Source organism: Astatotilapia calliptera, chromosome 7, assembly GCF_900246225.1.
Source record: "Astatotilapia calliptera chromosome 7, fAstCal1.2, whole genome shotgun sequence".
Classification (NCBI taxonomy): Eukaryota; Metazoa; Chordata; class Actinopteri; order Cichliformes; family Cichlidae; genus Astatotilapia; species Astatotilapia calliptera.
This window is the reverse complement of record NC_039308.1, coordinates 54,803,119-54,830,353: the sequence shown is the minus strand read 5'-3', so window position 1 is coordinate 54,830,353 and position 27,235 is coordinate 54,803,119. Positions and strand designations below refer to the sequence as shown.

The window sequence follows — 27,235 nt, the reverse complement described above, 5'->3', positions numbered from 1 at the left end:
CCACTCCTCAAGCTGTTAAGCTAGGCTGCCTAGCTTTTGTATGGCATTGGACAATAGTTAGCCTAGCTTGCTAACTTTAGAATAATTCCTAGGATGTATTATACTAACAACTGGACTTCAAAGCATCACCCATTCACCTAATGTACATAGCCACGCATGTATGTTGCCATACCAACTTCACCTTCTTTTTAGGATAAGAATTTTAATTATAAACCCCAATGGTAATTTTTTTGAGGATTCTGCTATAATGATAATACAGCATATTATATAATATTATATAATAATATAATAGAAAGTCCTTATTAATCTGGGAGTAATCTGGAAACCCACTGGTCATCACCTGAAGACTTGGCCTTTGGTTAAACAGGGAATATTTCCCATTTCTCAAATTGCCACCTTCTTATGGTGGAGGGGTTTGTGCATTCCCAAGAGCTATGTTGTTGGTGGCAACTTGTCCTTGGTAGGGTCTCTCATGCAGGGGTGGATCTAGAGAAATTTTCTTAGGGTAGCATGGAAATCTGGATTATTAACCCTTTAAGGCCTACACAGCAAATTCAAAAGTGTTAAATGTTTTGGTGTTATTAGTCTTCTTGCAAAAGTAGAGTTAATTTTACTCTAAGCAGAGTCACATTCTTTTAATGTAACTCTGAGGTGTAAAATGATAGTAGTTAAAATCGAGTGTTAAAAATGAGTGTTTCTCTGTTATATCTGGAGGTGTTACAATGGAAACATTAACTCTTGACCTCTTAACTCTGAACTCCTAGAGGGGCTATGACACCAATAGAGTAAATTCACAGACTCCGCCCCCAGCACGGCTCCAATCGAAGCTGAAGTGAAGCCGTTTCAGAACATTTTGCTCTACATATTTGAGTTGTTTGCCATGCTTGGTAAGTCATTTTTTCAAAGATTGTTTCAATTATTATTATGAGCTTTTACTTCTGTGGCTCTTTGGAGTTGAGACAAAGCTGTGTGAAAGGCATTAGCCATGTTGCTCGGTGATAGCATAATATTCTGTTTTAGCTAGCTGAAAGGTATTGTACCACAGCCTTGAAAAAAGCTTGCATGTGAATTTTCAGTCAAACTTTTGGTCAAATACACCTAAAACAATGTCTAGAATGTGAAATGTTGGTATAATGCTGCTACTTGGAGCCTGAAAACGATCGCCCATAAAAAAAAAAACACGAGCTAACAGTAGTAGCTGACGTCCTGACTGGATTCTACGTTAGCATAGATCCCTCCAGAGTTTTGTGCACACGGTTTAGGTAAAAATTAAAAAGGTTGAGGTTTTACATTTAGTTCAGTATTACCTGTTGCCTGTGTCTTTGTCTTTTGGGAAAATACTTTACACAAGTAATGGCTCAAAGAGGATTCCTTTTTTTTTTTTTTTTACTGTGCTGCAATTGTTTACTGGATTATTTGTGCCATTAATTAGTGTCAACTAATTTTTATTCAATCTCTGCACAGGATATGCTTGTGAAGATGGAATATGGGGGAGAGCAGAAGTGCGTTGAAGTTCCACAAAGGGATGAATGAAGGACATGCATATTGTATTGAAGAAATAAGTGTTGAGAATGCTGTTATTTATGTCAGACCTTTTGATAAACAAAATTCTAATGAAAGTGAGAACATGTATACTGTTACATCTTTCAGAAAATGTTTTGAAATTGTGGTGCACAAGTCAGAATAAATGTTTTTCAAAAACCATTGCATCTTTTTAGTAAATGTTTATTTCCAAAAGAAATTTCTAGAAGTTCAGAACAGTAAAATTCCCGCTTTTTAGAATGAATTAGAAGATAACTCTTACGTAGTTAAACTAAAATACTCTTTGAGAGTTAATATATAAACTCTTAACACCAAGTGTTAAATTATCAACTCCAGACAGATTTGGTGTTTAACACTAAATCAGAGTTAACGTACCAACTCTCCAAAAAGAGTTAAATTAACACTCTCTGGTGTGGACCCATATAGACACTTTAATAGTGTTGAAATCAAATCCAACAGTGTTAATTTGGACATGCTGGATTTGCTGTGTACCATTGAACCAAGTCCGCCAGAGTTATCTTTATATTTTTACATGCTGTAGTGCCATTTTTGGAGCATTTCAAGTTGCTATACATCAGTATAACCATTATAGCCCAAATTTTGATAATATGTATGCATTAAGTCTATAATAACTACATAAATTGCAAAAAAGAGCAATAAACTACAAAAAATTTAAAATTGTTTTTGATTTTTTACATATATTTCTAGTTAGAGAAATTTAAGAGGTTTGTCCCTCAAAACTGTAAATACAAAAAAGTTTCATAAAATAGTTTCTAACAACAGGAAATTTATTTTGAGTGCCTTCATAGTTTTATTTTTGAGATACACCAATTTTTATCTACTGGTGGAAAAACAAAAATAAATATTATAATGCAAATTTGCAAAAAAAACAGCAGGTGCATCAAAATAAACTATTTACAGCAGTGCAATTTGAGTTCTAAGCATCCCAGAAACTATTCAAAAAAGCATGAAGTCAGACATGACTTTTAAAATCACCAGTACAGGCTTATAAGGCCCCCTAAGGTTAAAAAAAACTACATTTTCTGCGAAAATGATGTCACTTTCGGTTTCGGCCAGGTGATGGTGGACAGGCGTAGTTCGCACTGACGTCTATTTCAACGTAGGAAGTGTTATGAACAGCTGATCGGATCGGCAAAGCGTGTTTCTGGAATATTATGTTTTTGTTGCTGCAAGTGCTTTTTATGCAGTTTTTGCAAAACTATATGTGGAAGGAAACTGTGACCTAGGACAAGCTGATGGCATAAGATGTAAGTACAACTCCTCCGGTTTCATATGCAAAAAAAATTATTGCGCTAGCTCACGTGGTTGCAGTGCTACCAGGATTTAAAAATAGTTACGCAAAATGGAGCGTGCTCGATCTGACCGGTTTTAAAGGGTTAATGCTAACTTACTTTAATAAAGAACATTTTCATATGCAAAACTAGGGTGGCACTACAGGATGGCAAGAGATTATTTTAGGGTGGCACATCCCACCCCATGCCACCACAGTAGAGCCGCCCCTGCTATAATGGAAAATTGGTTCCTGTGTGAGGGGTCAGACGTATAGCGATTCAGATACCCCTATGCAGAATAATAAATTAAGGATCCAGTGCACCCTTCCTTGGTTACTGAGCTCATACCCTGCAGCCAGGCCCGGGTAGAAGCCGAGCCTTAGCCCACAGTTATTTTATTATTATGAGCTAAAGAGACTCGGGGACTAAGAGCAATTGAGGTGAGCATTGGTGGTTAAAAAAGGCTGAAACAAAGAAAACAAATTGTCACATTGTCAGAAAATTCTGCTTTGATAATGCTATAATTATGACCAAACAAAGCAAAACAACAATCAAGAATATCCATGTTGCATTAATAATTTAATAAAATATAGTTGTACTTTGAGTTAAGCTTTGACAGTGGCGATCAGTGAGATTCGGTTTTCTTTTTTAGTTTTTCGAAAAAGATCCACAACACTTTTTAGCCACGTAATAGATTTTAATAGTCCCGTTTTACTGTAGATGAGCTTATTGCCAGGTAATGTACCTTCAACCATCATTAGGAAAGAAAAAAAAAGGCAACTTTAATCATAGAGGTTTTTTTTCTGTTATGATATATCGCTGTGATTATGGTAGTCTGGAAGGTGAAAGATTTATTTCCACTTTTATGAGCGCTGCGAATGTGACGCTTTAGCTAAGCAGCCCGTGACAAGTACAAATCTTCTTGATTGTTATTAAAGTGGTCATGATCACTTTGCCACAGATGCCGGTTTGCAGCGCTCGGTCTGTCACGCTCCTGCTGCGATTGCCTGACAAGCACCGTGAATTTATGGGAGGGACGCAGGGTCGTGTCTGAGCGACCGCGTAATAATCTTCTTTATATAACCATTTGGAGAACACCTTGGCAAACGCTCAAGAATTTGATTTCAGTTTTACAATCTGTTTATCTTAAATGACAGCTTACAGTAGATGTTTAAATACCATTATGAGATCACAGTTGTGCATGTATCCACTTAAATTGACTTACCAGTATATTAAGTACACCATTACTATGTGTGTATGTACTGTATGGCTGGGATTGTGTGTGTGTGTGTGTGTGTGTGTGTGTGTGGGTGTGTGTGTGAGTGAGAGAGAGAGAGGGGGGGGGGGGGGGGGGGGGGGGTGGGGGGGGGGGTTGATGTCTGTTTTAGTTGGGGTGTTATGCATGTCAGTGTGATAGATGATGTCCTTGCCCTGGCCTCTGTTTTGTCATTCTGTGTGTGTGTGTGTGTGGGTTGTTGTTGGGTGGTCTCTGTAAGCATTAATTTACAGGCTTTGCTGATATGCTTCTGTGGGTCCTGTGAGCAGTGGATTATTGGCGTCTTATTGTATTTCAGATGTTGCAATCTTAACTTATGACCATTAAAACTGCTGGGTGGAAGAGTTCAGTCTTATCATATTTTCATAACCTTTTTTCCTGGAATCAGACGCTCTTTTTTTAAATTTTCATTTTATTTCGGCGAAAGGTCAATCAAGCTTTCTTGAGAAAACAGAATGTCCCATACAACAAAAACAAAACTGGCGACCGTGTCACAATTTTTAGCTACAGGAGACATACAACAAATATGGATTATCTACAAAGGCAGCACAGTCTCGAGCTGATAGAGTATTTGCATTTCTCACATCTCAGCGGTTTGTTAGTGAAATGAAAAATAGAAAAATCACCCCAGCCTGCCCAGCATAATTGCTATCAAAATGAGACGTTTGCCAAATTCACCCAAAAGAATTAATCGAGGCAGGGAAGGATCGAGTCTCTCCACACACAGTGTGGGTGAGTGTGTGCGTGTTTCAGTTTACAGATGTATACTCTGTTTTGATTTGTTGTTTAGATGAATTTTGTAGCGCATAAACTGGGCTGTTGGCTTGCCTCTGACTTAAATACAAATGGAAATGGGAACCATCTGGCCTTTTTCGTTTCTTTTAGAAACATTTGAACCAGCTGGATTTTTTAATTCACAGTATTTCATGTGTTTTCACAACTAAAATTGAGCTTGTGGATCTAATGTCTGGATGTGTTGCAATGCCTTTCAGCACAACATCATTTGTCCCACAGGGACTGCCTCTGACCACTTTTCATAAGAGAGGAAGCCTCCTGGCCTGAAAAGCGTTAGATTTTTCTGATGAATAATGTATTCATAGTCTGCAGACGCATCTCGGTGTGTTCAGAGAGGCTTGACTTTCACATGTCTCTGCTGGAATGAGGCTGAATCCAGAGCTTGTCTCGGCTATCGGCAGATGTGGGGAATATCCTCCCATGCACAAAGAGGACAAAGAATTTGATGCAATGTTTGGGTATTTCTCAGGTCATATATTGGCTTTTGCGCTTTAGAAGGTGACTGCATGAACACCGATCCATTTTGGCCACACAGGTTAACGTGCTGCTCGTTTCCATCACAAAAACCATCCTGAGAATGGATTTTGTGAATTTGCATTAATGGGACCAGTATACTGAAATTATAAAGGATGCACGGGATTACTAAAACATGCAAAGTATGATGCAACAAAATAGCATAATGGAATACGTTTTAGTTTCATGAGTTTTACTGGGTCACAGAAATGCTATAACAATTTTTAGGACATATTTTGCCTTTTTGTATATGATTCCTTTATTTGTTAATTCACTGATATTATACAGGAGATACATTCTAATTTAAAAAAAACGTGGATACAACTGTCAAGTCAAGCAGCAAAATAATTGTGAGATGTTAATATCTTATCTCCGCAGCATCATATGATTTATTTATTTTTTTCTTGCAGCATGAATGAAATTTAATCAGGGAGTCATCATCATTCCTTCAATAGCAATTATTATTGAGCCTGAGACTACTGGATTACAGCTTCAGAGAATCAATACTGAGGATCACGTTGCTTTCACTGGGTTATAAAAGTAATAACGTCTAGTTTCCTTTCACTGATGTAAGTTAGTTCTTATCAGTTTTGCTTTCCATCCAGCCTTCTGTCAGTGGAAAGATTCTGATGTGGAGTGATTGTTATTTGAGGAAAAATATATAAAGGTCAAAAAGAGAAAAGCAGGATGCTGCACTTAAATCGCTGCACTGCAGTTTGATTTAATAGCAGATAATATTTCAAACAGTACAATTGTGACCTCTGTGCTGTCAGCTGGCAGCTGTGGTTGTTTTTCAAGGCTTAGGAGAGGTCAGGGTGATGATTTGTTAATGTTACTTTAGAACAAATGGTTAGACGACCGAGAATCTGGCTGTTGTCAGAAGCTGCCGGTAAATCCACTTCAGACTGCAGCGCCATCACACAGCATGTGTCCCCTGCAAAGATCAGACAGGCCGGACTCCTTTTGAGAAAGATTCCTCTCCACATGTCACAGAAGGAGGAATCCTAACATTCATAAATAAGGGTTTGGTAAACACAGTCTGACACAAGAAAAGAGCTTGTGTAATTCATTATTCACAATGCTGTTTGATGTGAATGCTTGAGCACTGCTGCAGTTCTTTGAGATCTGAAAACCATCTGTGACTAAATGGATGAGGCGGGAAAAGGTGGCGCTTCTTAAAGACAGTTTATTGTTAAAGCAGCAGTTTTGCAACATTCTGCTACAGTGTTCGTATGCTAAATGTGCTGTTCAGTATTTGCTATATTTGAAGAAAGAAGAATTCTGCCATCTTTTTTCAGCAGTGTGTGGGGTGGGGTTTTTGTTCTTGGTGGGGTTGTGGTATTATGTTACTCCATTTGTGATTCTGATTTCCCTGATGTATTATCACCATTGGTTTTGCTATTCACCTCCTCTCATGGTGACATCATGGTATTGATTCCCTGCATGACTGTCACGGGGAACTGAATCATGTTTCCCGGAGAGTTTTGGCTATAGGCCATTAAGGAAACCCCAGTGGGTCCCATACGAGCAGGGTAGAATACATCACACCTCTTCTGGTTTGTCACCATTTTCAATACTAGCTTCTAAAATCCCTCTTCGAACAGGTTTTATAAACCACTTTTAATAACATCACAGTCCTTACCGTCCTCAGTGGGATGCTTGAAGTGTGATTGGACGATAGTAAGACCCCTTCTTGAGCTCGCGGAGTCACGCAGCTCTCTTTCACGTGACCTAGACCTTAATTAGCATGGCAACAGATTGTCATTTGCATGTACGTGCCCCGGTGAGTAGATGGGAGGCGAGGTACATGTGGGGGAAGGATAGCGGCACTTCAGGGCCAGTTTGCTTAACAGACCCTGAAGGTACACTCATTTCTCAATTTGTTTTTGTAACTTATAACACTACATGAAATTATCCTGAAAGACTGGAGCATTTTTGTGTAGTTAGGTGCAATTAAAGTACTGTTATTTATATTTTAGAATTCGAGAGGTTTTCTTTTCACTCCATTAACATTTACTTTGCCATTTAGCCGCGTTTCACATGAACAACAGGAAAGGGAACGCCACAAAGCGTCATTATTTTTCAAACTGGGCCCTGTACTCCTGACAAAAGATGTACTTCAAACCTGCTGGGAATTTCCGACTCTGGAGAACAGAGCTGCACAGCGCTGCAAGACTCCTTTCATTTAGCAGGCAGCAGGATTTATACATTGTATGCCTTTGGCTGTTTGCTTTAATGTAAAAGTGCCTCATGTGCTGCAGAGACACAGCTTTGTTCTTACTTTGATACAACAGCAATTCAGTGGTCCTAGGTTGTAATTTTTTTTTTTTTAATTCTGGGAGTGACTCATAAAATGTAAGACAAGTCATACTTTATAGCTTTGCCTTTACTCGTGTTTTTAAGTAAGCATCTTATAGTATTATAGTGTCTTTAATTCATCAGATTATGTCCTCTTTTTGTGAGAATGATGCTTTATCTTGTTCCAATCTCCTTTAGATGTGGCAAAAACATTCAAAATTCTCTTTTATAATTTGTTATGGTGGTTGTCATTTATACACACGCTACTGGCCAGTTTAATATCACACATCATTGCTCATGCTGTCAGTGGCTGCTAACTACGCCCATTCAAATATTCTCCGCAGTGATTTGCATCTGGGCTCCAGACACTGATCAATGCACCATGGCTCTATTGTTCACACAAGTGTTGGCTGGGTGTAGCTGTAGCAATCAGATGCCTTATCTCACATTAGACAGATTTCTCTGGTGAAACCCTAGCCATGGAAAATAAAAGGAAAATAGCTCCGTTCCAGTTCTCCGTAATGACCGTTCGCCTGCACTGAGGGGCCACGTTGATTGACAGGTAGAATCCCTGAAAGCTTCTTCTGACATGTTATTGCTCTGGGTCAGGAGCAAGCAAACAGGATTTAGCCCCCAGATTCCCCTGTATCTACTCTTTTCTGCCTTTCCGCCCTTATTTCAGTCCACTATCTTTCTGCCTCCTTATAAAATTTTAGTCCCTGTGCTGAATTATTGACTTGTCTCCAGTCCTGTGAGACTAAGCTGGTGGTGTGTTGTTGTCTGACAGCAGGAGAGCCTTTATTTCTGTTAAAGCTCAAAAAAGTAAATCCGAGGAGATGGTAAGGCTACAGTTCATGCACAATGCATGCAGCATTTTCATGCAGTCATTTAACAGATATTACCATAAAGATACCTTCAGTCTTACGTAACCTCACCTTTTTACTTTTTGTAACTATGAGATATCAGGTGTTTCTTGGGAGCAAAGTCTGAATGAGGTCTTTTCTGTTCTGATCCTTGGTACCTGATCGATTGGCTTGTTTGTGTTTTAAAAAGTCTACTTTTGCATGGATTGCAGATTTTTACAATTATCAGTTCAGATAAAGTGTTGTGAAATATTTCTTGCATATGTGCAGTTAGGTAAACAGCTGAGATAGTCATGCTACCTTGGAGGACACCTAAAACCTGAGAAATGCACAAAAGCCAAAACCAGAGTATTTGTCCTTGTTGTGACACATTTCTAGAAAGTGTGTATGCGTACATGTTTAGACCTCTTTGTGAGGACAGAAAATTGGCATGTCACCATACTTGTGGGGACCAATAGTTACTTATGGGGACAAAATGCCCACCCCCATGAGTTTGAAGGCATTTTTGAGGCTCAAAATGCAGTTTTAGTATCAGGGTTACAGTTCGGTCATGGTTAGAATTAGTCATTCTTTTTCGATAGTTAGGGTAAGCGGCTAGGCAAAGCATTATGTCAATTAGAAGTCCTCACTAAGATATGAAAACGAGTGTGTGTGTGGTGTTTCAGTTTACAGACGTATACTCTATTTTGATTTATTGTTAAAATTTCTAGCGCATAAAATAGGCTGTTGGCTTGTCTCTGAGATAAGTGCAAATGGAAATAGGAACTATCCAGCCTTTTTCCAGAAACATTTGATCTAGCTGAATTCTTCTAATTTGCGGTATTTAATGTATTTCTGAGTCGACCAACAAAATAAAAGTGAGATGTCTCCCTAGCATCAAATGATGCTTTTACTTTCTTGCAGCATGAATGAAATTTAAAAGAATGATCTGAGTCATCATTACTTCTTTTATAGCAGGTATTATCAAGCCTGAGACTACTGGATTACAGCTGTAGAGAATCAATACTGAGAATTGTGTTGGTGTGTGTGTTCACTTATTTATGCATGTCGGTACTGCAGTTTTTAGCACATGTTCAAACAAGAGGACACGTGTGGATTTCATGCAGTAGTCTGTATAACATTAGAACAGTGTAGGACACATTGGATGGAACAAAAAATATAAATGCATGTATGAGAGCCACACCCTTCTGTATGTATTTGGGAAACTCTGACTAGACAAGCAGAATAAGCTTTACATATGATGACATCGTCTTTCTGAATTCTGATCTGATCTGCTGTTTTGGCTGATATTCTCTTAACTCTAAAAGCTAATGGGGTCTTCTCGGAAGGAGCTTTTGTGACGGGTTGGTTTTCGTCTTATCTGTTTAAACTCAGTAACCTGAGACTGTGCCTGGAAACCACAGGTTATGCAGGGGAATGTTGATTCATATGGCAATGAAGAAGACATTGCTGCTGAAGATGAATGCTGCTTCATTGTGCTGGAGTAATTATTCCCATAACAAGTGTGACATTTCCCCCCAAGCTTTGACCACAGCTTTGAGCAGTATTGTTCGGCTCAAGGTTACCATCTGATGTGACTTTAAATGGGCTCGAAGCCCTGCTATGAAAAGCTGCTGCTGCACGTGTGTTGTGAAATTACCTGTTGCTTAGGAACCAGTGTGACTTCATGCATGATCAAGACTTTACCAAGGTCTCTGAACGACAGAATTTTTCTGCAGAATTTTCTGTTCAACTTTAAAAACAAACTATCTTCTCATCCTACTGAGGACATACCCTTTCCTAACTGCCTCTAACACATTATATCTGTTGTTTTACTAACATGAACAGAATTGTGAAAGATAATTTCCTATTCAGTGTTCTAGGTGTTACTCATTCACTCCTTAGCATACTGTTTTACATTTACATTTCGACGGTTCAAAGGGATGTGTAAAAACATATTTTTTTGGATGCAGAGGTTTTGGTAAAAGACGCCCACGTGTTCATCCCGGGCATAGAGGTTGTCATTAACACAATGCATAGTGATTAAATCTTCCCACGCTAATCATTTGCATCCCGGCTATTTCAAATGGTGTGAGCGTCACATCTGAAACCTTACATGATAAACATATTTGAACAGCGTGTGCAACATCTGGGAGTGAATAATGATTTTTTTTTTTAATTTTATGAATATTCCAGTTTTTTTTTTATTTGTTTAATTTCTTTAGTTAAAGGCACTGAAGCAGATCATGAACATCATTATTATCATTTTAGTAATAGTAGTAATAATAATATTATTAATATCCAGGGGAAACAAATTGATACAAAAGAGCTTCATTTAAAATGTTATTATTTACAGTAATACATTTCTGCTATTACATATTATGTATATTGCTATTACATTATTGCAAATAAACATCATATTTTTCTGACTTTTCAAAGAATTTAAGGTTAAAATTGAAGTACATTCAATGCACTTATCAGCTGAGCGTGTTTCATAAAAGGGTAGCCAGTCAAAAATAGTTTACTTTGCAGTCCCACAGTGTCCATATCAGATGCAATTATACAAGTGTTTCTTGAGATTAACAATAGAAAGAGTGAAACGTTTTAATGTAAGAGCTACAATATAATGCAGATATAGTTCTAAGAGAGTTGTGTGGGTGGCTTCTAAAAGCAGCTAATCAATGTCCTGTAATTACTCGCGAGCAGCAAGGAGAAAAAAAAATCCTTGATTAGTGAATACCAGTGAAGTAAAGCCATGGACACCGTCCCAGCCTCTCTCCCTGATTTGCACTCCCACTGTGAGGGGGAACGGTCGAATGAAAACTGCAGATGCAGTCACCATCAGTGGGGGCAGCATCAGAAGAACAGCAGCAGCACTTCAAATGAAATAGGCATAGCAGTCATAAATTTTTCATCTACAACCAGCTTTGAGGCAGGAGAGGGGGCAGGCCTGGCAGGCTCCAATTCAAGGCTTCTAACAACAAACCAAGGCTTTCAGAAACAAAAGGTAGCTGGGGGAAGGGCACTTGAAATGAGAAACAACAACAATCCTTTGTTTACAACAGATGAACAAAGAGCGGTAAATAATAAAAGTCAATGTTTAGCTGCCATAACTGAGAAAATCTGCCAAGCAAGCGTGGCAGAAATCACGACAGCAATCAAACAGATGAAGGCAGAGCTGCATTTGTGATAACTGTTAGTCACAATTATGGCTGGCACAGCGGCGAACTTGAAGGGGTTACTAAAGTGCAATTTATTTTTCATTCGTTTCATCATTCATTTATTTATCTTATGATTTATTGCTTTACTTCCTTCATGTGTTCATCATTTTGTGCCTTACAGTGCAAACGAATCCATAAAACCTTCAGTACCTACAGTACATTAGCCGTTATATGCTTTTGTATAACAAATGGAGGAGCAGAACATAGTTTGTTTTATACTCTTAGAGTAATTGTCTTTGAAACCTGTTTTTAAATGTTGAACGCATCAATATTATGTCATACTTTATCTCAGGCATGGCAAAAATAAATGCACAGGGACTAAAGCCACTTATCTATTTTTAGCACAGTTGTTTTTAGTTAAAATTGTAAATAATGAATCTCAATTACAACATGTTGTAGTTAAAATATGGCAAGTTCTGTTTTTAATTCAGAAATTTAAAAAAAGAAACAGTCTAGTTTTTATCTGCGAGGTGGATCATCCATGACCGCCCCCCATCCAATAAGCAGACAGTGAAGCTCTGCAGAACGACTGCAAATTTAATGACTGAGTTTCTCAGCACTGCAGAGTCCTCTGGGTGCAGCGGCTGTCTGGATGCTAATGCAGCCTGACATCTCCATCCTTGTTTAAACAGACCATCGTATACTGAATGGGATACTAAAACAACAGATTAAAGTCAACTTTAATGCGAAAAATCATCTAGACATTATACTACACGGCTCTTTCAGTATACTTCAGTCCCGGTCTGGTCTGATTTGATCCTGAAAATATTATATAGGCAGTTTGCAGACGACGACTTCACTGTGCTCTTTTAAGCACAACACAAAGCTCATTTTAACTCTTTCACTTTTGAATAGCATTCAGATAGAGCTGGGCGATAGAACGATAACGATATGTATCGCGATATAACTTTTACTCGATAGAGAAATTAAGCTATCGCGATAGACCTCGCCGCTCTTGTCCTCTTAAAAAAAAAAAAAAAAAAAAAAAAAAAAAGGTCAGCCGATCCAAATTCAGTAGCGCAGAGCTGAACCAATCACAGCCGCAGTCACGTCGCGTGACTTGCTAAGTACAGCACAAGTGCCAAGCCGCACGTGTGTTTGTTTGGGAAGCAGCCAGCGGGTAATGGAGCCAGCGCATAATGGAGGAAATGAGTGTGCCGACTAGAAAAATCAACCGAGCGTGACCGAAGAGAAAACCGATGATGGTTCCAATGTCGGAGAGATTGTCGAACGGAAGAGCCAAAGAAGTTCCGTAGTGTGAAGGTATTTCGGCTATTTCAAGTCTGACAAAAAACAGAGTAGCGTGCACTGTAAATTGTGCCGAAAGCAAGTCTGGAAATACAATAAACTGGTGCATGCGTCACACTGTGCGCCACGTTATTGTTTCGGTGAAATGAATTTCTACAATACTGTTACTGTTAATTGTACTCTCTGCAGTGTTTAAATGCTTACATATACACACAGTTACTGTCCCTCCACACATACGACTCGGTTCTGCTTCTATGCCGCAGCTTTGTTTACTTTTTCCCACCGAGGCTTCTAGACTTCTGATTGGCCAACATTTCTGCACGGTTAGGAATCTAGCGCCACCTGCTGCTTTGGCATGTTCATAGCAGCGTTTTCCTTCATTTCTGCCTTTACGTGTGAACGGGATTATTTTTTAAAACGAAAACGGAAAATCTCCGTTTTCAAAAATACCCGTGTACGTGTGGACGTAGCCTCAGTCTCTGACTGGAAGCGCTAATTCGTCATTCGGCTTTTGTCAGACTAAAGTAACTGTTAAAACTGTTTGAAAAGCTAAGCTATACAACAAGGAGAGATTGAGAATTTCCTTTTAGTTCTCAGTTTATTTGATATTGACAAAAGTTAGTCAGTTTTGTCTGTTCTTCTGTAAAACAAACTAAGATTTATTTTTAGAATTAATATTTTGTTTCTAAGTGGAATTGACAATTTAGTCTGTTTCATTTGTTCTATTTTGAAACTTAAACGCTTTAGCGGCTGCCTTTTGTGTAGTTTGCAATATTTGCCTTTATTTATCTGAAAAAGTCTCATGTTCCTTAAGTACATCTACCCTGTTGAACTTATTATGGGAAATAAATATTTAAAAACAAGCTGCTGATTATTTCACATTTTACTTGTGAGCAACGGCACATTTAAATCTTACAAATATAGTTATTTGGCTTATATCGTGATAGATATCGTTATCGCCTGAAATGAAAAAAACATATCGTGATATGAAAAAATCTCATATCGCCCAGCTCTACATTCAGAGTATACATCTTTTGGACTGCCGAGACAATTTAGCCCAGTTTGAAGCTCCTTAGGCTACGTGCTACATATACAGTATAGCAGTATATTATTCTCACAGTTGAGAGCCAAGGCGGTAGATGCATTTACATATATTCTGCTTAAAGGTTTAGATGTATGACTTCAAACTGGTAATGTTATATCACCTCTAAATCACAGGCAAAGGCCAAATCATATGCAGTAACCTCTTCTTGATTGGCACTTGTGCTGGAAATAAATTATTTGAGGAAAAGGTTTAATACTAGCTATGACAGTTAAACAAACACTTAGGTGACCATTTTTTCTGTAGACAATGAAAGGCTTGAATTTGCTAAGGGAGGACGGAAATATGTATGCAGCACCAAGTCTAGATCCAGCAGTGGCATCCTAGGCTATGCATTTGTTCATGAGATTATGGCCAGCGTGGTGTCACAAGGGCAGTCAGGCCACGAGCTGGTATGACTGGAGGCAGGTGGCACGTTTCTTATATCCGTGCTAAGAGGGATTAGGCCTCTGAAGAGAGAAGGAGCAAGCCTGTTTGTGAGAATGGAGAGCTGTTTGTGCAATTAGCAAGGCATTTTGAGCTGCATTTCTAGTTTCTGTGGACGTGTTTAACAACGTCTTATGAAAGATAACAGGGTCATTTCAAGGTCACAAAGGTCAGTTGCATAATTTTCTGTCTGGGGGAAAAAATCACTTCTTTAAAAAAATGTATAACAGAACAGTGGCAGTAAATTCTGTCTCCTTAGCATACGGAATATGTTAGCTTCTGTTCATTTATGGAAAAAGTGAAGTGAATGAATCCTGTAGGTGGAGGACTCAGGATGTGACCTGTTCCACCCTCCCATCCCACACACCATCCTGAGAGAGGCCCACTATGGAGCTGCAGGCCTACAGGGAGCATGAGAAGCCAAAGAGCACAACTCCACCAAATGGGATAAAGCTATTGGGTAATGTCGTGTGGGCTTGGCTTTAGATTGTACACTAGAGTACAAAGAGCTAAGAACACAGATTGCAATCTGTCTGGGTCAGACTAAACTGACTTGTTAGTAAACACCATTTAAATTTAAATGTGTGGCATTTATACATTCTCTGGCATTCTTACTCAGGTAGGCTGTGGCATTTAAGATCATAGTTAGTACTAAGAAACCCAAAGTGTGGCAAGAAACAGTTACACCATACAACACCACCTTGATACCCGGCAGAATGGTTTAGTGCTTTTATATCGTTTACACCAAATTTTGTGTGTTACACAAGAAACCAAGACTCAACAGACCAGACATCATCTTCTGCTCAACTTTAGTGAGTCTGTGTGAACTGTGTCCTGTTCTTAGCTAAAAGGAGTGGCAACCGGTACATACTTATTATTTGAGTAACTGTTGCCTTCCTATCAGCTCGAAGCCTTCTGGCCATTCCCCTTTGATGTCTGACATCAGCAAGGTATTGTGCCCCATAGAACTGCTTCTAACTGGATATTTTTCTTTTTTTGGCCTATTCTCTTTAAACTCTGAAGATGGTTGTGTAGAAAAACTCCAGCAGATCAGCAGTTTCTGAGATATTCAGACCATTCCATGCTCAAAGTCACTTAAATCCCATTTCTTTCCCATTCTGATGTGTCGTCTTGACCATGTCTACATTCCTAACTGTGTGTAATTGCTGCCATGTGACTGGCTGAATTCATATTTGGATTAGTGACCAATTAAACATTTATCTGGTGGCTGTAAATGCTGTGTGTTGCAATTTTGGGAAACCTACCTGTTGCAAAGTACATAGTCTTGGACTATAAGGCACACCGCATTACAAGGCGAGATTAAGTGAAACAAAACCTGACTGATAGCTTTGAGTTTGAAATCCACTTCGTAAGCATGTCTCTTAACAGGTGCCATTTTGGGGCCCTTATACACACAGAATAATATTATGTTGAAGCACAGTACATATCACTCCGCAAGGCTCGTGACTACGGTAACCGTAATGCTCCGACAATCCATCAAGTGGTGCGGCTCCGTAGCTTACCAAAGTCATACTAACACATTTTGACAGATTGTTGAGCGCCGTGTACCACATAAAATCGGTTCAAGGTCAGTAAGCACAACCAGAATCAATACATAAGGCGCACTGTTGATTTTTGAGAAAATTAAAGGATTTGAAGTGTGCCTTAAAGTCCGAAAAATACGGTAGGTACAGGACTGATACATCGTGATGGACACAATCTTTAACTGAGTGGTTTACTGAGATTATAGCAAATGTACAGGTGCTAAAGCTCCCACCTGTTTGCAGAGCACTGGCCAGCTAATGCCCATACTACTTCATGCTCAGGTATTTATATATGATGTGTTGCGTAGAGCTATTTTTCACTTTTACCCACAAACACTGACTCTCATTGAAAAACAGAGATCTAAGGTGTTTAAATTTGTCTTTAGGAAATGCACTGACTGCAATCAGACTCATGTGTCCTGAAGTCTCTCTGCCACTGAGGAAAATTATTCATTTTAGGGTTGTAAAATTGCACTTATTCATGTAAAAGCCATAAAAATTTGAAACATTAGGTTCTTTATACAATTTTCTACCAAAATTTCCCATAATTAAATTTTTTTTAATTATTTTTAAATCAACCTGCTTAGAAAAAGACATAACTGCAATTGTCAAGCATGGATCTTCTCTTTTATGGAGCATAGTTTCTGACTGTCAAGTGACAGTTATAATTACACATGAGACTAAATAGTGCTCTTATTGAGTGTGAAGTGATAGCAGTGAATGGGGAGAGAATACTGATGTTCCAGCAGTTCCTGACACCCCTTTTCCTTTGTTCAAGTCCCTCCTTTATTTGCCTATGGCTGCCCCCTCCCCTTTGCGGCGAAGCAAGCTCATTGGAGGACAGCAAAGTCACGGGTTGGCGATCATTACCACCGCGTGATAGATTCTAACTGTTGCTAAGGTGTTTTGAATGGTTAGTTGACCATTCTACTAGTCCATTTGCTCTCCATCTTCACCTGCTGAATGCTCGATGACGGCATGGGATGTGTTAAAAGTGTGAAATCTCAGCATTACTCAGTTTCTCATCAGTGAACCAGACAGTCTTCGCTGTCACTGTCTGGGGTGTTGATGGTTTCAGGCAACATTTGTTGCTGAGGCTTGACCCGCATTGTGTTGGATTGCTTTATATTGAATGCCTGTTAAATCCTCTGCCAAGAGAAATTTGGCAAAGATTCATGCTGTCTGCAGATAGGCCTCTTTAGAAATGGAGCTTTATAAAAACGCAGGTTCACCCTCAGTTCAGAGCTCATGTAGAGGAAAATCTATTTCAGTACTGCAGACTGAGCAGATCACTCAAGGCAGGAGTCAGAGGAGCTCCCTTTAAACACAGTTATGTCTTCATGCAGTAACTAAAATATTGTATTTATTAAAGTCAAATTATTAATTTTCTTATATAATTTGAATTTGTTACATATTCCTGTCCATGTCTATGTAAACTGTAGTTAAATTAATGTTTTGTTTTTTCCACAATTCAAAAACGCCTCTGTGAGAATATCATTTTTTGTTGAAAATAAATCTTACCATAAAAAAGTGTTCAGTTATGTCACAAATGAGAGTTAAACAACTATAGAATTATAGAAGCATGCATCTAATTTTAAATATATCTATATTTCTGCAGTGATGATGGAAGATGGCAGTTTCATTCCTTCCATCATTAACACCCCTACAGCTTTTCCACCTACTGCTTGGAGCTGATCCAGGTGAGTTCACCCATTCAAAGTCAGTGTTAACATACCAAAACGGCAAAAAGAAAAAAACGAGAGTTCAGTGCATTACTGCACGGCTCAGAAGGTGACAATGTTTTTGCATCCCTTTTGTCACCCCGTTGCCCCTCCAACTGCCAACTGATTTGTATGACAGGCCCTTACACTCGAACGCCATCAGCACTTTTCTCCCGCTACACTCCCTACCTGTCTGCTCTACTACCCCCCTTCTGAAACTCTAGTTTAAATTTAGGCTCACCTCAGACCACACACCATCATTATGTCTGACTGCAGAGAGGAGATGAGAGCCGCTGGCCCTGTCTGTGATTCTGGGGGAGCTCATCATGCCGGCTTCACGGTGCAGCATCAGGCAGAGCTGCGCGGGACTGTTGGTATTGAGCAGGGAGGAGCGCCCCGGGCAAAATCCATCAAAAAGGAGCTGTTTGCACTGTGGGAATAGACATGAATAATCCATGCTTTCTTTACCATTTCCTCAGTAACTGTGTGTATCCCATTACATTCTCAGTTGCCTTTTCTTCAAATAGCCTAACATTGTGTTTGTATTAGCGTTTTTAGTGAATAGTGATATTTTTTAAGTATGAAGAATTTATCCACATATTTTTTGGGGGCAGCTGACTTAAGTATATGACAGGGGGAAAAAAGGAAAGAAAAAACAGTTTTATCATACTGATATCAAGAAGTCATCAGGCTTAACAAAAAGAAATGATTTGGGAATATATAAAACATCTAAAAACTGAAGCAAGTGTCACTAAAAGTATCAATAATTTCAGCTTTAAATAACAACTTTCAATTTTTTGTTTTTCTAAGCACATTTCCACCATTTACATGCCAATAAAGTGTTATTTAAGTGTTATTATGGTGCTATTAAGGTTTGAATGAAGGTGAATATGAGTTTGAATATGTTTTGTGTGATCAGGACTTTTGTTGTTTTGATCTTGGAACATATTTACTATAAAAGTATTAGCATAAAAATACTGTATTTTATTTATATATATTATTTTTTATTGTATAGGTGCACTTCCTTTTATAGTGGTAACATGGAAATCCACACAATTTAGAATAAGTTACAGAAATTATCCCATAGCTTCTTTCTTCTTCTTCTTTTTTTTATTTGCAATTCTATATTGTGGTAATATAAACAAACCAAGATAGCAATACTGATGTTTAAGTTTTCCTCCCCTGTGGAATAAACATGATGAGTTAACAGACTCACCAGGTTTCAGGTTAAAATAGAAAAGCTAAAGCTGATGAACACGCTGTGCAAAGAACAGGCTTTGGGGGCTCTCTAGTTTTCAGATTTTTACAATGGTCATAAACATTGATTTGTGCAGCATTATTAACGGAGGGCACTCTTGAGACCTCTGAACCATAATTACTGTTTTTTCAGGGTTTTTTAATCCTTCAACGGCAAATGTTAGCACTGTACTATTTCTCAATGCTATTTCTTCCTAGATGAGTTATGCAGTGAATGCTTCCTGTAAGGAGATCTCATTCTTGGATTATAATTTAACAGACTACTGCCTCACTGTGGCAGTAACTGTGGCAGTAACACTGCTGTGCTCAAGTGCCATACTGTGCTTGTTTCCTTCCTTTTTACCATTTTCCACTTAAGGTCTTTAGTGTTCAGTAAAGTCACTGATCTTTGCAGCTGCCTCGTCCCTCCTTCTCTGTTTTTGAGGTGAGCACACCTTTCTCCATCCAAAATGAGGTATCTATTAGTAGATAAATGGACAAATCCCCTGGCGGTGATGAATATCCAGTGAGATGTGAGGAAGAGTTTATGGGCTCTGGACCTGAGCAATTATATTGTCGGCAAATCATTTTGCTTTAATTAGATCTTAGAATATCTGATAAGATACCTCATGCCAGTTTTACTTTGTCACAGTTCTGTGCAAGCGAGATGAAAAAGATAGAAATGCTATCAAGCAAACTGAGAATTTGATTTTAAGTGAATAATTCAATTGATCTTCAGCCCACCTGGTGGTATTGCATTGCATGGGCTTAAATATCGGCATGTGATACGGCATAACTTAAACGTGCCAGTAGGGATGGGCTATGTTTATAGATAAGGATTTGTGGTGTGTGTCCTCTCTACCTCCGTCTCTTTTCTAGCCATCTCAATAAATCAGCCTTGCTTTTAGGCAGTTCTGCTGGCGAAAGAAAAGCCCAATGAAGACCTCTCTGCAGTAGGTCATCTGCACACCACCTGCACATATTGTCTTTGACGGCCACTCAAACAGGTCAGGCGGGAAAAATATCCCACTCCTTTTATTCTGCCTCCATGAGCAGCATAATCAATATGCTCTGGCTGCATTGTGCAGCTGGTGGGCAAGGCTAGTTGCTTCTTGGAGTGAGGGCAAATGCACACCAGCATGGCACATCTTGCAAAGCACTAACCTCAGGGCCATGACATCAATTAAGAAAGACAAGCCTCCTGTGCATCCGGTGCATTTGTGAGGCAAATGGGCATGAATACCTAGTGAAAGGAAAGGCCGTCATCAATGAGGTCTCTGCTGAGATGATATTGTGTCACCAATGCCCATCTGCTGAGACAGTTGTCCTAATGTTTTTTAGAGATTTTGGGAAGCAGGCTGTATCTGTTTCCTTGCAGAGACTCATATGAGAATACTAATATGTCATTTAGACTCCCAGTTAACATAGAATAAAAACTGAGGGAATGGGGGAGATGATTACAGTCGTGTGAAAAATTAAGAACAGTCAGGTCTTCATTAATTACACTTGATTAATTGATCATCAGCAAACATGAGCGCGTGTATAAAAGCAAATGTTTTGGCAGTGTGCTTGCCTAGAGCATTCAGGTGTGTGTTAATACAATGTCACTATCTTCCCAGAGGATGGATGTCCTAGCAAATTCATGTCAAGGTCAGACCATGCAAAGCTTAGAGAAACTGCAAAAAGATTCTCACCGGCTAGAGGCTTTAGTTTGTTAAGTCTTAAACTTTTGCAAAGTACAATTACAAAAAGACCAAACAACTACCACTTGTTTAGAAGCATTGCCAGGGGAAAAATTGGGGTTTGCAAAGTTGTATTTGTAGTTGAACAAACAATAACATTTTGGATGAACAGATAAAATTTTGGATCTATGAGACCAAAGTGGAAATGATATGGGTGGCCACAGGACCTGGATACCTTACAGTCATTGAATTGACTATGAACTCCTCTGTAGACCAAACATTTCTACAGTTAAATCTCACTACTAAAGTTTGGCTCACATCGGGTCATCCAACAAGATAATGACGCGAAGTAGAGTACAATTAGAGTACATTTTTAATATTTTTTTAACACAAATTGTTTTTTGATTCTATCTTGTATAGAATCAAAAAAAAAAAAAAAAAAACGTGGCAGTTAGTGAGCTTTAGACAGACTTTTTTTCACAAGTCATTGCAAACTGAAAATGCGACTTCTTTAAGTTAAGTTAAAATTATATTATAAGTATGATTTTTAGAGTCCTGTTTTGAGCTTTTTTCAAACTGGTTAACACACATAGGTCTGGCTTGTCTGAACAAACTAGAGCCTTTCTGTTTCAGTCTCTGCTTCATCTACCAATCCTTTAATAACAGTAGAGCTGCTGCCCAGGTGCAAATGGTGCAATTCGATGTTTTATTTATTTTGCTTTCACAAATTGATTTGCTAGCTGAGTGTCAGAACCTAATCTGTAGCAGCGATGCTGGTCGACACCCACATCATGTTTTCATTTATGCCTTGCAAGGGAGGGGTCAGCATTACGCATTCATTTTATTCTGGACGACAGAGAGAGCAATTCCCCATTTCCACAGAAACTATGTTTCTGTCACTCAATTTCCCAAATATGGCATATTGGTGATGGTGACTCAAAAAATTTTTTGTATTAAAATATGTATGAATCAGTAAGGAACAAAGCCAAATTAATGAGAGAGGAGATGAGATATATATATATATATATATATATATATATATATTTATTAGGGGTGCAACGATATTCGTATCGATATTGAACCGTTCGATACAGTGCTTTCGGTTCGGTACGCATATGTATCGAACAATACAACATTTGTAATTTCTTTTATCAATTTTCCTTCTGACGATGCTGTCTGTGTTGAGCGCTCAGTGAATCTGTGTTCGACTACTCCGCCTAGGCTGCACTGTCGAGCGCAGATCCACTGAGCGCTCAACACAGACAGCATAGTCAGAAGGAAGAGCGCAGGGCAAGCTAGCGAGACAGAAGTTAAGCTCTCCTTGCAACAGGCAAATTGAACCTCATTCAGATCTGGCGTTTGGAATTATTTTGGTTTTCATGTGACGTATGACCCTGAAGGTAAGCGAGTCATGGACTAAAGTAAAACAGTATGTTGGATGTGCCATGCAATGCTCAATTACATTGGTGTGAACTAGTGTGTTAGCGCAGTTAGCTCGTTAACGTGTTGGCCGTCTAGCCCCATGCACGGAGTGATCGGCGGTAGCTCGTTAACGGAGATTTGCCGTGTTGTGGCGTTAAGGTCATTTCAACGAGATTAACCTGAAAGCACTAGTGGGAACACAACGAATATGACTGCACATTTACGCCGACATCATCCTAGTGCAAAGACAAGTGGAAGCAGACAAAAAAAAGCAAGCATGCTACTAACTTTAGCCGAGTCATTTAGACAGCTGTTAGCACATGATTCTCCTTATGCTGCTGAGAATATAGCCCAGAAGAAGCGGATAGTATAGCTTTTATTTTGGAAAGAGCCATTTCTCTGTAATAAACTCTCTTTTCCAAAGATGAGTGATTCCTCAATCAGATACAGGGCTCGCAATATCGCTAGCCCGACGTCCTGGAGCTAGCGATTTTTTTCAGTCGGGCTACCAAAATCTTTCTCTTCCCTGCCCGTCGGGCTATTGTAGGAAAAATATATGTCAATGCTTTTGCATTCTTTCAGAAATGTAGCTGGGTAATTATGTCATTGGCATCGGTGAGCCACTGTCAATATGTGACATATTGAAGTCGCGTTTGAATTTGCGCTTGTTTTTTTGCTTTCACTTTGCAATCATGCGAACTGTGTATAGAGAGCGACAGCACTGATCTGTGAGTGATGATAATTTGTGCACCAATTCCTCTGACATCGTCTTATTAATCGTTAGCTTACTATGCAAACATGACAAGTGAAATCTCACGCAGCTTACACATGTGAGAGGTTGATCGCGCAGAGAATCGCTGAGCTTATGTGAGTGAGCGTGTAAAAGCATTTCAGTTCTGCTGAGCCAAATAAGACAGGTCAGGGTGAAGAAGTGACAGCCAAAGAAAAGCTTACCACAAAACGGAGAAGTTATGACAAATCAGACTATAAGGCAAAAAGAAAGTGCAGCTTTATGGTTTCATGGACAAAAGAATTTCTGTGGCTGCGATATGATGAGCTAAATAACCAGGGCTGCACATAAGTGGTCCGCAGGTGCGCATTCGCTGTCAAAATAAAAAACACGCACAAGGGTTAGGGTTAAATTTAAAAACTGTACTTTTGAGTTAAAATATATATTTATAATTTTAATAAATGACAAATTAAAAAGGCATGAACATTTTTTTGTATCGAAAAAATATCGAACCGTGACACCAAAGTATCGAACCGAACCGAACCGTGAATTTTGTGTATCGTTGCACCCCTAATATATATATATATATATATATATATATATATATATATATATATATATATATATATATATATATATATATATATATATATATATATATATATATATATATATATATATATATATATATATATATATTCATTCAGTTTTATATATGTTATGATGGTTTTCACCTCAGCAAGCAGCAAGGCTGGCTGTGACTGCAGTATATTTTCCACTGCCTTGTTTCCACCCTTCACGCCTCGCTACACAGGGTTGACTTTGACGTCAGGTATGCATGTTCTGTTTTAAGTCCATTTTATTTTGGTTTCCCTCTGAAATACATCCAGAAAGATAGCAAGATGATGTGTGCGGTGCAAAAGCTTCAAGAGCAAATGAAGAGCTCTGCATTTCTCTTGATGGCTGTAACTGAGCGATGATGGGCAGGGCATGGCTGCCGTCCCAGCGTCATGGCAGGGAACTGGAGTCTGGAGAACCGGCATGTCTTCCTCTCTTCTCTCAGAGAGCTCTGTTTGTTGCTTGCTTTCACCGTCTGTCACGCCGCAGAGCGCCATGGCTACCATTTTTTTCCATCCTGCCCATCACGGCATATTTCACTCTCACATACTCGACACCTCAAAGAGGAAACATGTCATCCTCCTCTCCACACATAGTGCTAAAAGGCCCCAGTGTCCCCTGCGGGAACTCTGCTCTTCCTCTGCTGATCGATCTGCTGAACCCTCGCCTTCATTCATCTACCTATCAATCCGTCTTCCTGTCTTTATGCCTTGCCATTTGTCTCCAGTCTTTATTTGCTCGCAGAGGATCTCTCAATAGCTTTTGTTAATAATCAATATGGTGTGTTCTTCTCTGTTTAGAATATAAATTATGAATATTAATGCATTTAATATAGATGCTGGACATCCTGTGCCCAGTGTGGACTCATTGCTCACAATGAGTGGACTCCCTCCAGCAGACCTGCTTGCAATGTAGGCTGTATGTATGTTTGAATTTTGCCTTTTATTGCAGTTCTCTTCCTTAGATTGCTTTTTTCCTGTCTACATTCAACCCCCACATGAGGTATATTGATTGTTCCAGTGCACTAATTATCCTTCTTGGCCTTGGATGTCTGTGTGAACTACAGTCAATACTTTTATTGTCATGTCTGGATGAAAAAAAACTGTCTGATTACAGAATTAAGAGCATATTTTGGTTCTTATATTTTATAAAAGTGTTTCCTTCCTAAATGTCTCTGCAGTCACTTCCTGTGCCATACAATGAGGTCTTGACTTGGCTTGTCAACACCACTGTGTGGGTGAAGGCACTGTTTTCACATGCATCCATGCATACATTATTATAATATATATATATATTCTGTGTGTGTGTGTGTGTGTGTGTGTGTGTGTGTGTGTGTGTGTGTGTGTGTGTGTGTGTGTGTGTGTGTGTGTGTGTGTGTGTGCGCGCGCGCATGTGGACAAGCCTTGTGGGCAAAGGTACAGGTTGGTACATCCTGCTCTGCCACCATCTGTGCTCAGGCAGGGATCAGGCCACTTCTTACAGACACATACTATTTCCATATAGCCACACAGATCTGCTTTTATTTGTTTAATGTTTCTAGCATCAAAAATAAATAAATATAATTTTTGCTTGATTTTATTTGTTGGTTGGTTGTGGTTGCAGCTTGGTATTGGAGCAATTACTGGTCCTATTTTGCCCCTGTTTGCACATACAGCACATTATCAGAATTTACCTGTCAAGCTATGACGACTGTGACATCACCTGTTGGTTTTTCTGAAATTTCCAAGCCTTGAGCAGAGCATTTCATAAAATCTCTACACAGCTAAATGCACCACTAGAAAAATACAGTGCACTGGTTCTCAAAGGGATCCCTCGACCTTATGTTTAATTATACATGTAATGATCCTAAATTACAATTCCAGATATGTCCTCACAGTGAATGTATATTCATGATTAAAATTTCAGGTGCATCTGTAATTGCCAGGCATAATGATGGTGGATTGGGAATCAATAAGTGCTGGAGCCAGTGTCACTTGTGACCTTTGTGTGTGCTGACAGGAGCCTCATCCAATGACATTTTAAGCCCATAGGTCCCCATGGATAAGTGCTCATCGGGCGGTGTGTAAATGACACTCTTGGCAACCTCTGTGTGTTGCTAAACAGTGCTCAGCCGCCTGACAGAGCATTTGAATGCAGAGAGGCAGACGTGTGTGTTCATGTGAGCTGCACCCAAAATATCACTTTAAATGTTAAGTCTACATCCTCCCTAATAAAATGTTGAAAGGTTTTTTTTTTCTGTCACGCATATCTGTGTGTTTTTGAAAATGGCCCAGGCAAAATTATTTATACCTATTTTAAAAGTTGTGATATATAAATAGGATGATTTCACCTAGACCTGAGTTGCATGCTAATTGGTACCTCTGACAGAATGTCCTTGGGACAGATGAAGCAAACGCTTTTTGGAGCTTTTTGGAAAGACATATCAGTGCTATGAGGTTAGTTTTATCACACAGCAAAAATTAAATTCCCTTGAAAGACTTGATTATCACAGGACAGTCTATATCTCAGCCGCACAGAAAGCACTTGATTTTGGTGGTATAGCCACCTGGCAGAACATATAAACACCTCTTTTCAGTCATTCATAGAGTGCTGAAACATTAACACCAAAAATGTTAAACTAATTAAACTATTTTCAGAGAAAACTGTTAAATAAATTATAATTATGAGTGCATCCTTCATTTTCTGCTGGAAAATAATAACATAGGGACCGGCTGGAGAAAGGTACAGAGATCGTGGACATCAATAATTCCTTTATTCAGCAACACAGACGAGATTTATAAACCCAGATGAGCTCAAACATCTGTCTGCCTGGGGCACATTGTGACCTTGGTAGCCTTTCTCCCACCAATCCAACGGAGTCCCTTTGCCCAACCTTTTTGGCACTGCCGCCTTTCCTCACCTGCGAGGCACCCTCCTTGTTTCAGTACTCTCTCTCGCCGAGACTGAGGCTTAAACATGGTCAGTATATGAGGAAGTACACCCTAGCGTCAATACCATCTGCCAGCTCCCCTCAGGGCTCCAGCCAGGTGCTGGGCATGCTCTCACCCCAGCTATGCCACAACAGCACTGCCTGCTGGGATAAGCCTGCCTGTGCCAACTGTTGATCATCATGCCCTCTCATTCTCGTCCAGAGATTCCCTATTAACACAAGGAAAAGCTGTGCTTAGTATACTACGTCCACAGTAGACCAAAAAAATGTGTTTTTTAATTTTTGATGAAAGCAGACAATTTCCAGAAGCCATGCTTCAATCTTTGTTGTATGTTGCTGCACTCCTCCCCTGTGTTTACTGCTGGTCTCCCAGGTTGTTCCCCTCGAGAGGCAGCGTGGAAGCACAGCTTTCATTTTCTGGAACAAGACTACGATGCCATGTTTAGCTGTGCGTCTGCTCTGATGCTGTACTGCTAAATTAATCACTGTTAACACGGTGACTAAAAGCACCAAGCGCAGCTGCTTATTGCCACATTAGAAACAAGGTTGAACAGTGGAAGGTGGAGAAGTTCAGCCTAAGAGCGAGTGAGGAGGTAAACTGGATTTTTAAAACCCAAAGCCTTACTACCCTTCATTTGATGGTGCAGTTGTTGTTTAGCCAGGCTATAAAGGCATTATTTAAAAGGCACAACCATTATTTTTAATAAACTGCAAAAACTGCATATATCAAATATCAAAAGCATTATGTTTAGCCACAACTAGCCAAAACATTGTTTTCTTTCTTTCTTTTTTAATTAC

At 39.2% G+C, this 27,235-nt stretch overlaps 2 protein-coding genes across 2 annotated transcripts in view; one reads left to right on the top strand and one right to left on the bottom strand.

Annotated features, from left to right (window-relative positions):
* Window positions 1-27,235, bottom strand: part of stra6 (signaling receptor and transporter of retinol STRA6) — a 66,636-nt gene that overhangs the window by 18,332 nt on the left and 21,069 nt on the right. The gene's annotated exons all lie outside the window — the stretch shown is intronic.
* Window positions 17,770-27,235, top strand: part of ccdc33 (coiled-coil domain containing 33) — a 33,591-nt gene continuing 24,125 nt past the window's right edge. Inside the window, exon 1 of the mRNA XM_026175860.1 lies at window positions 17,770-17,799. The gene's annotated coding sequence lies outside the window, so the exon portion shown is untranslated. The remainder of the gene's footprint in view (window positions 17,800-27,235) is intronic.